The 12293-nt window shown below is 46.1% G+C and overlaps 1 pseudogene; it reads right to left on the bottom strand.

The window, feature by feature from the left end:
- Positions 1-197: 197 nt before the first annotated feature.
- LOC120690795 lies at positions 198-11187 on the bottom strand (annotated as a pseudogene).
- Between the last annotated feature and the right edge of the window lie 1106 nt (positions 11188-12293).

Below are 12293 nucleotides of genomic sequence, written 5' to 3'. Positions count from 1 at the left end.
CCGCATCAGATGGGGGCATGGGGCACCGCTGGCCAGCATTGGCAGCGGTAGAGTGGAGCAACGGGAGGAAAGAGGGAAGCGTGTGGGCAGAAAAGATAAGTCCTGCGCATGCATGCTGGCAGGCTGTGGCGAATGTCCTTTTCTTTTCTCTTCTTAAACTTTCCGGAGTTCAAAGTCAACGTACACGTCACGTGGACTAGCAGTTATTAAGCAACTAAAAAAACAAAAATTATTACAATGCTCCAGCAACTCCTAACAATCTGCCAGGGATCTCTAATCAGTAAGGGGTTGCTCTCCAAAAAAAAAAAGTGCAACGCAGCAGCGTCTGAACCCGTTGAAGTCTTGAAGCAAGCGATATTCGGTTCCACTGGGTTCTGCCTCACACATGCGCAGAGCCACCGGCGTTGGCAAAGGGCCAAAAGGCAGCCAAGGTTGGCTTCTGTACTCGGGGAGCGTCCTCGAAATCTCTCCTGGAGATCCGGACGGCGTTTTGCTGATTATTTTTTTTATTTGAAATCCCCCCCCCCCCCCCCCCCCCCGTACTCTCGAGTGTTTAAGTTAACTGACGTTCTCCTTTTAAGCTTACTTACAAAGCATTGCTGATGCACCATAAACCAAACTTCGAAATAAAACTTGGCCAGCAACTTTCACTATAGAACTTCTTCCACGACTACTGAATAAACTCACTCGCATTTTTGGGCTCTTGTGATCTCCCAAACCGGGAGAGCTTCGTCACTTGCACCACATCCGTCGACCCGCTTGCTGGTATTCGCAATGGCAACCATGAAACTCTCGTTCTGGAGAGTGTACAGGTACATTGCCCGTTCATCCTGAGCAATTATCAGCAGGAAACTTGCGTGAGAACGGAGTGAAGCAGTTCCATTATGCGACCCTACAAAATCAAATCTTCTGTGCAATGGCAAGCTCAAAGCAATGCATTTTTTTTTCGTGATGTGGTGGGGCAAGTTTTGTAGCTTGTACCTCAGGGAGTTCCAGATATTCATCAGGAGATATCTGAAGGAACTCAATGGCCGTTTGCCCGACACACCAAGCAAAGACCTTTGCACTGTCGTCTGCAATGGTCAAGTGTAACTGAAAGCCATGCGCAAACCCACTATGGCAGGCACCCTTACAAAAAGAACATTGAAGTTCGCCTGAATGCTCATTCACAACCCAGCCACAAATGTTGTGGAATAATAGCACATTTAAGCTGTTGCAATCGACGTGGTCGAGTCGAACACGGCATATCTAGACATGAAGATGTCAAACAGGTAAAGGATGTTAGCAACTCAAAAGAATTTGGTCACAGTCACAGTTGAAGAATGCAATGGAGTTCATAGGAAAATGTACTTTTACATATCAAAGAATGTTAAAGGTGATCAAGTAGTTGTTTGCTAAATGTTATCAATAGGTTTACCTAAATGTCAGCTCAATTAAACTTGGAAAAGCTGTGGAAGAGGCTTCACAACAGTAATAAATAAGACTTACATGTGTTCTGTTTGTCAAACGGGGAAGATCTAACAGGGGTGCTAAATTATGCAGGCACGACGAATTCAGCAGCGCTGGCAGCAAGCTCAAGTTAACAAACAGAGACCCTGGCTCCTTCTCGCGCCATGAGACTTCAAGGCTGTTAACGAAAAGTTAGCTACCAGCCCACCAAACAGAACATTGCACACATTGTAACAATTTTTCTTCGAGCTAATCAAATTGTAGCATATATACAATAGAAATTAACATAAAATAATATGCTGCTTACATATTTGTTGAACTCTTGGTGCAAGCCAAACCGGAGATGTACACCATATGTCCAACTCCTACTCTACCTAATGACCTGCACAGAAAGAGGCGTTTATACACTGTATAGAATTCAAGCGCATGGTGAGTATAAAGTTCAGTTGGCATAGGAAACAACAATATGTGAAACAACATAAGATCGTATTTAGATATCAAATGAAACTTCTAATCAGAGCATGCAGCTCAGCTCACACAATTCACAACATCAGTGCCTATGCACAGGGGGGAATCACTTGGCTTGTTGCAAATCAAAATTGATTTTGCATGTAAAACTCTTAAATAATCATTTTTAAGAAAGTCAAAGACTGGATAACTTTTATTTCAATCATGATATCATACTGATCATATATGCATAATCAGTTCGATACTGTCAGTATCCCTAAGTGTATTGAGTTCAATATGTTGACCAACATTAGAAATCTAAGATCTCACGCATAAACTCATCCAAACAGCCAATGCATGTCTTCCTAACCATTGCAAAAGAAATCATGATTATCTTGCAAAATAAGGCGCAGCAAATTATCACGACAAACAATTGAAGATAAGAGAATGGACGGGAAGAAAACAAATAGGACATCACTTAAGTACAAGAAGTGGTACCAGGGTCCAATAAAGATAAGCTTCATCAGAACAACTCCTGTTGTGTCTTCTAACTCCAAATAAAATATAGTCCCTGATGCGCTTGCTTTGCAAACACTAGTTATGGTGCCAAACAGACAAACTCCCACCATTTTATCATGAAGATCACTTACATATGCCTAAAAAGTTAAGAATGTTATACAACATGAAGAAAACAATGATCAACAAAAGCTTGATAAACACAAAATAGTGCAGAAAGCATGAGAGATCATGTATTATTCTCTAGAAGTACGCTATACTTACTAAGAACATAAAAAAGGCAACACCATATTGATGGTAGGGAAATATTTGCATGTGCATGCTGAAGAGCTTATGGTATCAATGTTCTAAAAAGTGATTAAAGGGGTGAGCATGTGGTCACCACCACTTAGTGATAAGCAGAAAGTGACTGCATGGTGAATATGCACAGTTTTTATTTAGAAAGAACTATCCCAAACTATTTATAGTATGAGATGCACTAGCTAATAAGAGATCAGTACTATCAATACTTGAAACTCAGCAGTACATTAAGCTAACCACAGTACTATTACAAGCGGACTAGTTTAAAGCAGTAGTTAATACAGATTTAAGGATCAGCAGAATCCTTATATAACAGTTGGCAAAACCTATCTTCCAAGAAAGGCTCAAATGAATGAAGATAAAGTTACATACTCGAAATGGATATTTGCTGAAGTCAACTGAACCATGCAAATCTCGTGGTAATGTTACTTGTGAAGCTACATTATCAGTCGGAAGACATGATAGTCGAGGTCCTTGGCTCTTTAATTGAGTAGGTGTAAAAGGCACCTAGCACAGACATCACATGTTGATCAGTTTGAGTTATGGAGAAAAAACTATCAATACATCCCGAAAGAACCATCAATGCATCCCTACAAACCTGTTCTTCTTGTTGAGCAATCGGCACCATGTAAACCTGTGTTGCACTGCCATATTCAAGGCACAGTTCTTGAGACTCCTCATGATTACTGTCTACAAAGTTCGCGATGAAAGGTCTATCCAGAGCAAGCATGCTCCCTACACTGAAATAAAATGTTTAGCTTACTGTGGTCTAATGAAATAGGTTATGTTGACTCCCTATCCAGAGCAAGCATAGTCTAACGAAACAGGTATAACATAAACAGCTTGGGAAAAAAGGTTATGTTGTTGTTGTACTGTAGTCTAATGAAATATTGGGCAATTCTTAGACGGAGTCGAATGGACCTGAATAGATTTGCAAGTAGAACTTGCTCTCCCCATAAAATAAAATTCATCTTCATGTCATCATTGTCTACAAGAACAATCTGCTTTCTTTCTGTACATCTAAAAGGTTCCAGGGACTCAATCTTTTCAATCCTGCAAGAAAAGGGTGGTTAAACTCTATCCAACAAAGTACTAGACTACTAAACCCCAAATCCCCACATGTTTATCAGCAAACCATCAGCACTCTACATCCGAGTGATATTGTATTTTACCACAGGCAAATATTTTAAAAGGCAAATAGGAAAGGATTGTGTCCAGGTTTTGCAAACCTAACAGCATAGAAAATGAGGAATTAGGAACATATCCTGCTTGTTAGTATAACAAAAGAAGTCCATAAATGTTGGTGTATATTGAGCCCATGTATAGTGGCCCATCTAGAGGCCCATGTATAGGAACTATATATCCCACCCTTCTAGGATTTGGAGGAATACAAGCCATTATTCTCTCCTACAATAAATATCACTTTACCTTGCATAAAACGAGTATGGAACTTCGTTTCTACTTTCATCTCGAATCATAGATGAGAATGAGTAGGTGCAAAACTGTGCAGCGAGTAACATGGCATCTTCATCTTGGTCCTGCATAATCACAAACGTGCATGAACTAAACCAAAGTTTACTGACAACTACAGATGCCCTATTTGACTTCTAACAGCTAAAGGTGAAATTGTTTGTCTATAAATAAGTACAATGTCTTCTTTTTAACGAAAAGAAACAGGTATAACATAACAAGCCTGTATTTTTTTTAGAAGCAAGAGGCTTACAATTACAGTGACAGCTAAAATGGACATAGAGGAAGTGATTTTTTTAATAATGTTCCCATTGTGGGCTTGTGCGGGTCAAATATGCAGCTAACACAAAGGAACTTTACTTAGCAAGTAAATTGCAAGTAAAATATGTGCTCTGAACCTCTGAGCAGTGCTGCCTTATACACGTATGCATTGAACGGATACCTCATCGAGTACTATCACCATGTATTCTGTGGGCAAAATACGAGCATGGCCAGATCCCTCCATGGCTGTACGAAGACAACATCCTGTGAGCATAACTTCTCGACCCTTCTTCAATATACAATACTGTTCTATGTAGTCATAGTACCTGAAATAAAGTTCATATTGGTACAAGAACCTGTGTAAGTATTCCAAGTACCAAGAGTAACATAGAGAAGGAATTAAACAAAATCATCCCATAAATTGTATTCCAAAAAAAATAACATACAATACTAAATCACTGATTGATCATTTGGGAGGACATAACACACTATTACGGGTGAAGGATCAATAATCTAACTTTTGTAAGTCAGAAAGATCTGTACTATCCTACGACTAGAAGAGCTGCATATTAGACTCATTTGAGGGTAATGAATGATTCAAGTAGTGCTCAAAGTTCAACATAGATTTCTTATAGCATGGTTACTGTTGCAGCATTACATGTCTAGGTCCAATCAAATTTGGTAATATGCTCTCACTAACTTATGTCTATTAAACAAATATGAAAATAACTAAGCAATATGTAGTCAGATCTACCTTCGGTGTAAATATAGGTCAATAGTGGATGCGCTCCACATGTCTCCCAAAGTAAGCATGTGTATGTTTGTACCTAGAAGAATGACACACAGCTAAGGGTGCAGCAGAGAAAATTCAATTCACTGATAATGCATAAAAAGTTCAAACTGTAAGCAAGTTTGATCATGAATTGTGTTGGATAGGATGGGATGATAAAACCAAATGATAGAAATTTGAAAGTTATGGAATATGGGTGGCAACCATCCAGTTTAATAGAAACCTCTGCGATGCTCAATTGTTCAACTAACCAAGAAAAGTATAGACAAATATAGTTTTTTTTAAGAACAAATATAGCTTTTTCATAGCATAGAAGTATAGCATAAGTGTACAAGCATACCGGGAAGGACGAACACATCAATGACGACAGCTTCAAGGACACTCTTGGGAGATAGGAAGTTCTTCTCATGGATAGAATCGATTGTAACAGTATTAGGAAGTCTCCTCCTCTTATTCCTCGTGTTTATAAGTTTGGTCAGCTCGACCTTCCTCTTTGAGGTTAGGGATTTACGCTGCTCTGTCCAAGACTACAAAGAGAAAGCAAATGTTAACTCCTGTCCATTTCAACTGAAGGGAAAAAAAGAGGTATATATTTGTTGGCTGCAAAGGATCATTTTTAATCGAAAATATGATTTGCTTCAACAGTACCGAAAGCTATGGAAGTAGACAGACAGCTCATATTGCCTTTGTATTAATTTGCTTCAAGTTCGAACCAAGCGCAAAGCATAAATAAGCAATAGTGCAATACCGTAACAGATTACGGAAATGGCTGCCTAATGACTGTAACCTCAACTAGGTAGCAGAAATTGCGATGCGGTTATTCAATTACCACTGTAAGGAAACTTGAACGAACAACGTGTAGAATGGATGAATGGCTAGCTAGTTCCCGCCGAACAGCGCTGCAGCGAATCGAATCAAGCTAACCTGGGAGAGGTCGGAGAGGATGATGGCGGCGGTGACGCCACTGGAGTAGGCGCGGCACGACTTGAGCACCTGCGCCACCACCCAGCCCCACGGCGGCCGCGCCGGCGCCGGCCCGTCCCCCGGTGACTCGTAGCCGTCGCCGCCTGACGAGGAGAGCACGGAAACAGCGTAGTCGACGAACTCCAGGAATGCGCCTCCGTCGGCGGAGGCCGCGGCGGCGGTATCCATGGAACCTAGCTCAGGGGAGGAGCTAGGGCAGGAAGGGAAAGAGCTGAAGGGAGAGAGTTGAGCGGGAATGGTTTTCGCTTCGCGCGGGATGGCCGCCTGACGCGGCTTCCTGCTGATAGCCTGATACGCGTCTCGCAGACCCAAGAGTCTTCACTGTTAGAATCAGATGGAGGCTGTCAGTGTCATCACACGAGACTAGGCTTATGATACGAGCAACCTGAGCTTGATTCGCACGATAACCATCTCAATTCTCAGGAGATTTGCTCAGCGTTTCAAGAAGGGAGAATTGTGCAGACCTTCACTTGCACAAACTCACATCATTGATTTTCAGAATTTTCGGGCGTCAAGAATGATTATAAGAGTGCATCATCGCAGATAGGCTAGGGAGAATGATTATCAGAATTTCCAGGACATCATGGCATCTGGTGAATCATCGACCAGGCAAATACCACTGGAGGCACAGATCGCAGATAGGCTTTTGGAGTGCTAGAACCTTGTGGCTGTCAGAAACGTCAGAGCTATAGTGAAACAAGATTATAATTTTTTTTACATACAGAAAGAACTAGAGAATCAATCAATCAGAAGTTACAGGATCCTTTATAACCTTGTCCCTCAAACTCTAGGCATATATCTTCAAAACTGAAGAGTAACCGCATTTCATCCGACATAGTTTAAGAGGGGAAAACTGGCAATTTAGCGACATGTCAACCTTATGTGCAAAATGGAAAATGAAAAGAAAACTGCTGCCGGAGGTTGTGTGCTTTTCACAACCGGTTGACCATATGTCATCGGACTCTGGATATTGCTGCTGATAGGAGCTGAACACCATTGGATGATGAAATAGCTCACTGTCAATAATCTAGAGCGCATCTGATGGAGAGGGGTTGTCCTCGCGCAGCGCCTTTCACTAATAGGTCATAATTTAAAAACAAGACGATGACGATAATGTCATCATGAAAATGCCTCCGGACCTTCTTGTCGATCTTTGTAAGGTCCGAGTAACGCATCTCACGCTTCCGAGCTGCTTCTTGGAGAGCAGCTTTGATGAGTCTTCTTGCACTTCCCTGAATAAAGAAAATTGCGGCAATCATAGTAAGAGCGACTCTGGTTCCGGAAAATAACAAAAGTAATTCACTGTATGTGTAAGCACAATTTATCAGTTTAAGCAACAGCATGACAGCCAGTAGAATCAGAGCAATCCTTGCATCAGTGTAAATAAACTAAACTTCTAGTGTGTGCATTAGAGTAGCACAGTAAACTAGCATGTCGGTTATTGATTGTATGTGACCGCTTTACTTGGTATTTCGGTATGGCCTCAGAGTGAAATCATGAGAGCCATCAAGAGGCAGCTGCTTGGCTTGTCAACAAGCCAGCAGTACTGTTCTCTCATACTAAATCAGCACCAGCCACCAGCTACCAGCCAGTCAGCAGTACTGTTCTCTCATAACAAATCAGCACTAACCATCAGCCACAGCCAAGCGAACACAGAGGTACAACGGAGAAAGTGACTAATGGACCTAAGTCATGGTACTGCATCACCAGAAGGCCAGAACTCTAAAAACAACTGAAAATTAATATTCCTTCCATGCCAGTAATACATTTTTATTACGTTGTAGTTGTGGATCTAAATAACCATGCACACAGGTTGCACCATCAGACATGACCTCAGTTCTCCTTGCTGCATTACTGGTGGGCAATACAACATTGACACAGCTCACTTTTTACCCCATAACTTCCAAATGATTTATATTAGTGGAAAACATGATCATGCTCTTTTTAAAGCAATAGGGTGATCCTAGCGGCAAAGCAATCAAGGGTATAACTGCTCGCTGGGAAATGTGTTGCCAGCATTTAACCCTATGGGGATGATAACAGGTGCAGAACTGTGGGGGGCTGAGGCTGTGTGCACTGGACCCTCTATCTAGTACGCTACGCTAACTTAGCGTTGGTTTTTACCGGACGAACAGCTGCAGCGGGTACTGAGAAATGTCCGCTACGATAGCGAACGTCCACCCGGTCCGCTAGATACCGCGCACGTACGGAGGCCCGCTACCGGCCGACGTGGTGCTCCGCGCCCGCGGCAACGCCCTCGGGTCCGGCAGCCGCCGAGAGCGCCGTGCGGAGAGAGAGGAAAGAGGGGGCTGCCGCCGAGCCGCGCCACGCGGGCCGCCGCCGCCGTGCCGCGCGCTGCCGCTCGCCGAGCTCCGGCCGCCCGCCGCGCGCCCCGCGCAGCCCACCGAGCTCTGGCCGTTCCGCTCCGCCGCGTCGCGCGCGGGTCCCCGCCGCGGCCGCTCGCCTGCGCCCCGTGCGCTCGCCAGGGCCGCGCCGCGCCGCGGCCGACGGTCCGCCCCGCTGCCACCGGCCAAGAAGGGAGCGAAGGAGGGCCGCCGCGGCGAGCTCGAGCAGCCGGAGCAGGGGCGCCGCCGCCGCGGCGAGGCGAGCTCGAGGGAGGGGGCGGGTGCGGAGGCGGAGCCGCGGCGAGGCGAGCTCGAGGGAGGCGGCGTGTGCGGAGGCGGAGCCGCGGCGAGGCGAGCTCGAGGGAGGCGGCGGAGCGCGGAGGCGGAGCTCGGCGGCGCGCGCTGCGGCGGAGCGCGGAGGCGGAGCTCGGCGGCGCGCTGCGGCGGAGCGCGGAGGCGAAGCTCGGCGTCGCGCGCGGCGGCGGCGTCTGCAAAGCACGCGGAGGCGGGGTGCTGCGGCAGGTGTATGGGGACAGCAGCGCAAGGACCCGCCGGCCTAGCCGTGGGCACCGCCGACGTGCGGGGGTGGCCGGTGGAGGGGAGACGGCGCTGTGCCGCGAGGCGGGGATTGGGGAGGCGGGGGAAGAGAGAGAGAGAGAGACGGGGTAGGTAGGAAGGTGGAGAGGATGGTGGGAGAAGATAGGGATTGGGAAGATGAGTCCCACTGGTCATTGGTGGTAGAAGGGTGGGGTAAAATAAATTTGAGTAGAAAATGTAGATGAGTTGGATATAGAGGATGGGATACAGAGTATGACGAGTGCGGGAGAAATGAGAATAGAGGAAAGAATTTGGATGACCAGGACAGAATATTCTTTTTAGAGGATGAATTTAGAGTACTACGAGTGCAGACAGCCTGAATGCAGGTTGTTCAACAGCAAACATCCAGAATGAATTATTTGTCTGTCTTATAGCAACAATGCTGGCCATCATGGACTACTCAATTTCATTCCGATGCTCACAAAACAGTGCAGCCTAGATTTTAATGCAGCAAGGATATACTCTCCTTTGCTTACAAGCAAATGCAATCATAGTCCAAAGCTAGTACCATGTTCTTTAGGTTCAACAAGGGTTTAGCAACAATTCTCTAGTGCTGATAATTCTTTTACTGCAAACCAAAACTTTTGGTATAGTAAAATTGTTGCTACAATGTGGAAAACAAAAACTGCAAGAGAGATTGTAGCATTTAGTGTTAATATATAGCTGTGATGATATACTTGAACTTTTTGAGGAAGTTTTAAGGTCATCATAGGAAACAACAGAAGGCCTCATGAAAATAGCATAAGCAACTGTAGTGGTGGAAACTAAAAAGTCAGAATCTTACAGCACGTTGATGGTTGTGAACAATCTCGACGGCATCCTGATTACTCAGGTGTTCCCACAAACCATCTGATGCAAATATGATAAAACTGTCACTTGGTTGAAGATTGCGGGATATGATAGATGGATCAGCGCTCAGTATTGGCCTGGTGAATGATTCAGAAAGCCTGAACTTGGGTTTGATCCGCTCTGTGTTATACTTCGCATGTTTCAGGTATACATCACCGATTGATCTCGACACCTGCACCACCCACCGAATAAGTACAGTATGTAAAGTCTCCAATTTCATGAACGAATACAAAACAAGAGATTCAGATAAGACCGACCTGTATGAGGCCCCTCACTCTCCATACCCCATGCTTGAGGGCAACAATCTGAGGATCATCCGGGTGCTGTGCCATGAGCTCCTGCCTGACGGCCTCCTGGTTGGCATTGTGCTCACTGGACAACTGCTCCGCGGCAATCTGCCCGGTGCGGCCCACTTTCTTCCCGAGAACAGCTCGAGAGTCGCCGAGGCTGGCGACGAACAGGGTCCTCTTGTGCACAACGCCGACGAGGCAGCACGTGCCGACCGTGGCGATGTCCGGCTGGGTTTCCCACAGGCGCGACACGAGCTCGAGGAAGCCTGCCTCCGTAGCCAGGAACGCCTCCCTGACGGCGTTCGCGGTCACGCCCTGCGGGCCGGAGGACGCCTCTGCGCGCAGATCAACGTCGACTGCAATCTCACGCCATCCGCTTCGCTCGGGCAAACGAAGATGGGTTGCATTCGGGTTTGGGTTACCTCGGAGGTTGGGGAAGAGGTTGTCGCAGGCGAAGCGGGCGGCGTCGGGGCCGCCGTGGCCGTCGAAGACGCCGATGACGGTGCCGAGGGGCGGGGCGGACTCGAGGCGGCACTGGTCCTCGAGCACCTGGTTGGCCTGGGCGACGGCGAGGGAGACTTCGCCGGCGTGGCAGCGCGCGAGGTCGCGCCACCAGAGGAGGCCGTCGCGGCCCTCAGAGTCTTCCCCCGAGGCGGAGGCGGGGGCCGGTGAGGTGGGCCAGACCCCGCCGCACCCCGAGAGGAGCCTGAGGAGCGGTCCCAGCATGCTCCCGCCACATCGCCGACCGGGGCGTCCCCGAGGCGGCGCGGGGAGGACGAGCGGGCGCGGGGGCGGCTGCGGGGGCGGGGGCGGGGGTTCGGTGGGGGGCGAGACGGGCGATGGTGAATGGCGTGTGCCGGGGGAGGTCGCAATCGGCCCGCGTACGAGAAGAATGGGACAGGAATGGAATTGGGCGGAGGCGGGCGAGCCGTGTCGGGTCCCGGTGCGACGCGGTGCGCGCCTGCCCCCCGCGTCCTCGCTCGGTGGGGTGGGGTGAATGTTTTTTAATTCCTTTTCATATCGTGCGTGCGTTAAAGTATGTAGCCGCCGGCCGGCCGAGGCGAGGCGTATGGTGCGGTCAGCGCGGTGTGCCGCTGTTGCCTTGCACATACGTGCTCGAGATGTGGTGGAGCACCCTTTTTCGTTTGTTTTTTTTTGGCAAAATACAGGTGCTGCCGAACTCTTCAGAGTTCAGATTTTCTACACAACTTTGATTCGGCCAGAATAATTCTCGTCAAGATGTGCGCTTAAACATACATACCCACCCTAACCCTATCAAAAATAATATGTACATACTCGGATACTCCCATCAAGTGATCCTTGTGGTTGTGGATCCTCAAATAGGAGAACATTTTACAGAAAGTGATAAAAAATAATATGTACACTTGAAATGTTTAAAAAATTTATACAGATTACCCACAAAGTATATTTTTCCCATAAAGTGTCTTTTTCCTGAATTTACTCGACCGGTTACTCTGTTTCTCTAGTTTAGGTTTCTCTAGTTTAGTAGTAAAACTAGATATAAAAGTTGTATTTGTCACTACCTTAACTTCGTTGAGCTACTTTGCACCTGATAGATTGCTAACGTTACAATTATGTTATGTCAAACAGACAACTTTTTTCAGAAAAAATGTCAAAAAGACAACTTCCACGATTCCTCACTCGTATTGATATTTCTTGGTAATCCAATCATCTTTGTGACATTTTGTTCTTTCTTATTAGTTGCAGGTGAACTTTGTGATGCATGGGAAAAGCCTAAAGGCACAGTGGTTTCTCACCTAACAAAAAGAGGAATCACATTTTCTCGCTTTTTTGCGTAGAGATCTATTCTTCTTCTTTTTTATATAAAAAATTTTCGGTACTTAGTACAAGGTGATTACAACAAGCCACCACCCATTAGATCTTTCTTCTCTGCTCAAGACTTACCAAGGAAGAAAAATATTTTGCATATCGTCAATAACAAGTGATGCAATGTTTACCGAAAAGGATTGACGA

This window comes from Panicum virgatum, chromosome 9N (genome assembly GCF_016808335.1).
Source record: "Panicum virgatum strain AP13 chromosome 9N, P.virgatum_v5, whole genome shotgun sequence".
Taxonomy (NCBI): Eukaryota; Viridiplantae; Streptophyta; class Magnoliopsida; order Poales; family Poaceae; genus Panicum; species Panicum virgatum.
The sequence above is the reverse complement of the archived record's forward strand: the minus strand, read 5'-3'. Positions and strand labels throughout refer to the sequence as shown.